Source organism: Culex pipiens, chromosome 2 (assembly GCF_016801865.2).
Source record: "Culex pipiens pallens isolate TS chromosome 2, TS_CPP_V2, whole genome shotgun sequence".
NCBI classification, from domain to species: domain Eukaryota; kingdom Metazoa; phylum Arthropoda; class Insecta; order Diptera; family Culicidae; genus Culex; species Culex pipiens.
In genome coordinates this window covers 154441770-154445358 of record NC_068938.1, presented here as the reverse complement: position 1 = coordinate 154445358, position 3589 = coordinate 154441770, and positions in this window count along the sequence as shown.

Below are 3589 nucleotides of genomic sequence, written 5' to 3'. Positions count from 1 at the left end.
AAAAATTTCCTGATTCCCATATTCAAAAAATCCCAAAAATTAGAATTTCCATATTCTCAAATTCCTTAAGTTCAAAATTCCTGAAATCCCAGTTTTTTAAATACCAATTTTCTTAATTGTCAAATTTTCTTATTTCCATTTTCTTAAATCTAAAATTCTCAAATTTCCAATTTTCTAAATTTTTATATTCCCAGATTCGCAAGTTCTTAATATCAAGAATTACCAAAATTCTCAGCTTCCCTAATTCTCAGATTTCATTATTTCCAAATTCCCGCATTTCAAAAATCACAAATTTTCAAAATTCCTAAATACCCAAATTTTCAGATTCCCAAAATCTTGAATTCCCAGATTCTCAGATTACCCAATATCCAAGTTACCATATTCCTAAAATCTCAAATTGCTTTATACCAAAATTGACTGACTGATATTTCAAAAATCTCAAACACTATTGCGGATTTCAGAGATTTTTAGACAATCATGCAATTTGTGGAAAACTCTCCAACAAAGTGCACACCTCAAACTATAGCAGAAAAAACTATCCAAGACACACACCCTAGTTTGAAACTGTTCTAAAGTGGTCGAAAGCAACAAAGCTCAGTCGAGACATGCACCACTCTAGGTGAGAGTGGGGAGAAGGGGTAGGATTTCAAGTGTGCAAATATTTGGTGTGCAGTTATGATTTGCAAAGGTGGAGAATTTGGTACAAAGTGTGCAATACCATTTCCAAAATCCTAACTTCTTTAAGTCCAAAATTCCGTAACTTCCAAATCTGTTTTTCAAATTTTCTAATTTCTACATTTCCATTTTCTTAAATCCAAATTATCAAACTTCCAAATTTCCGATTTTTCAAATTCCCGGATTCAATTTTTGAAATTCCCAAACTTCTAAAATCACAATTTTGATTCCCAGTTTCCTAAATTCCCAGATTCTTTGATTCCAAAAAAATCCCCAATTTTCAAAATTGAATTCAAAAATTCCTTTATTCCAAAATTTCTAAATTTTTAGGACACACATAAACACTCATAGATTTGTATTTTCAAAATACTGCTGTATTTTTTTATCCATAAAAGTATACAATTATTTTCGAAAATAAAAAAAAAATAAAAAAATTGGGAAATTGAGATTGTGTGAAAAAAGGCACCGTAAAACGGGGTGACTTTGGTAGGATTTCAATTTGTTTCTGGAATATTTTCCAACAAGTAAGGTTTTTCTCAAGATTATTATTTTTAAAACATGTACTGGGGTAGGCTACACAAAGTCTATGCACTATTTTGGAAAAAACGATTCAATGGTGTTTAGCAAAATAGTTACGTTTAAAATTCATAGCTTAAATTCCGGGGTAACGTCATAGTTTTTCTTGTTAAAGTCATATTTAAGAAGTTCAAACTTTATTTGTTCGTTAAGTGTACCATCACTAAAGGAGCTGATATAGTTTTTAAGAAAAAAAATCAATGTTTATATTTAGTTAAGTAAGTTTATAAGCTTTTTAACAAAATACATATAAATTTTAGGTGAAATTTTTAAAAAGTCGAAATTTTGCCAGAAATTTGTTAAAATTAGTTTTGTTTATAAAATTATCGATTTATATTGCATTTTATACTGAATTCGAAGCACGAATCACAAGTTTTCACATTTTACATTTCACATTTCACATTTTTGCAATAATTTTTTTTTAATTGTGTTTCGAAAACACATATTATTTATTATTTACACACTTATTTAACCTTCTCCTAGTGGAAAATTGTCCAATGAATCCAAAAATGCATTTCGTTTTTCGATTCAAAATCATGTTCATTAGAAAAATCATGACACTTTGAGAAGTTTAAAGTAATGACTTTCATCAACATTTTCTTAACTTACTTTTTAAACTTTTCAAAATTTTATCAAAAGTTCTTCTTGAGGTACTTTGAACACTTCTCTACCACGGTCAGAATGATTCTAAACCATTCCTTATGTATTTTTATTGTACTCTTCATTTTGCGGAAAAATCGCAAACCTATCAAAGTCACCCCATTTTAAGGTAATTTAAAAAAATGGCATTTTTCCGTGTACCTTTTTCTGAAAAGTCCTCATCAATACCTACGACTTTGCCCAAGACACTAAACTGATCAGAAAATTCCTTCAAAAGTTAAAATTTTTCAAATATTTACGTACCATATTTGTATTGTCAGCTGCCAAAACTGTGTAGATACTTGTATGGGTGAACCAATAACACAAAATGGATTCTATGGTCGTAGAGAAGGCCCTCATAAAGTTTGAGTAAAATAAAAAAAATGCAAAAAGTAAAAATGGTTGAAATCGGTTGATTTCGTAGAGAATTGCTTCTTTTCTCAACCTCCCCTCCCCTCCCTTTGCTGTATGGAGCGTGGACTATCGGCATACCCCCCTCGTCCCCCCTAAAGTGTCTACGTCGTTTATGGGTGGCCCCTAAACCGCAACCCTTTGTTCTTGATTGCTGAGTGCTTTTTGTTTTGTTTGGAGCCATTCATCAATCGTCCTGATTCAAAATCGATTTTTTATTGATTCCTTTATGTTTTAAATGTTCAAAAAATTTCAATTAAATGTAATTTTAATTTATCTTTGACAGAGTCATGTAGCCCAGTGGTAACGCTTCCGCCTCGTAAGCGGTAGATCGAGGTTCAAATCCCGGCTCGGAGCAACACAACTGGTGATCGTTTCTCTTCTAGATTCGATTGCTTAGTAAAAGGGAAGGTAGTGCATCGTCACAAGCTGGAACTTATCTCCGACATCTTAGGAAGGCGACCTATGGAATGTTAACAATAACCTTAACATGTTAACATTAGTTGCGTTAAAAACTGCCACTGAATCCGCTTTGTAAATGCTCAATAAGATAATCAAAATGTTTAAAAAGTATCTCCAAATTCTATGCAACAATACCAGAACCACCCTCTGTTCCAAAACCTCACCGCTCATAGTCGCGTCTTCCGCGGGGATTGTTTTTGTGTCATCTTTAATTTGCTACTTTCTAGGTATAATCTGTAGGATGCCGCCGCCACAGCAGCAGCACTCCAGTGCATCCAGACATGAGTTATAAGTTTATGGTTTCGGTTTTTTCGTTGTTGCTGAACATTGTGGAGTCCCCCGCCTCAGACCAATAGGGCAATGCGCGCACACTTTAAACTGTAATAGCTTTCTGCGGTTTCTTACACGGATGACTGTTTGGACCACCAATCCAAGTTCCGACAGCAGTCGTCGTCGTCGTCGTTTGTGTCGTCCAACAGTCAATTGGACTCATTTTCCACTCGCTGACAGAGACATTGTCTACTAACATGATGTCTGCCGCCATAACCGGTGGTTGGTATCACATCGATTGTCGGTAATAGGTACGGTAGCAGAAGCGCCAGTCATCGTGGTTGACAATTGGCGGACAAATAAATAATGATCGTCATGCAAAATATGGGAATGCAAAAGAGAACCCGTCCCGTCGTCGGGGCTGGGATGATATCACAAAGGGAGGCGCCACAGTCACAGGGTTTGGTTGCTAACATTGTGGACGGGTTGACTACTCGCTGACAACCCATGGGAAAAATGAATTTTGCGCTCGCGGGATTTGCCGATATGGAGAAAT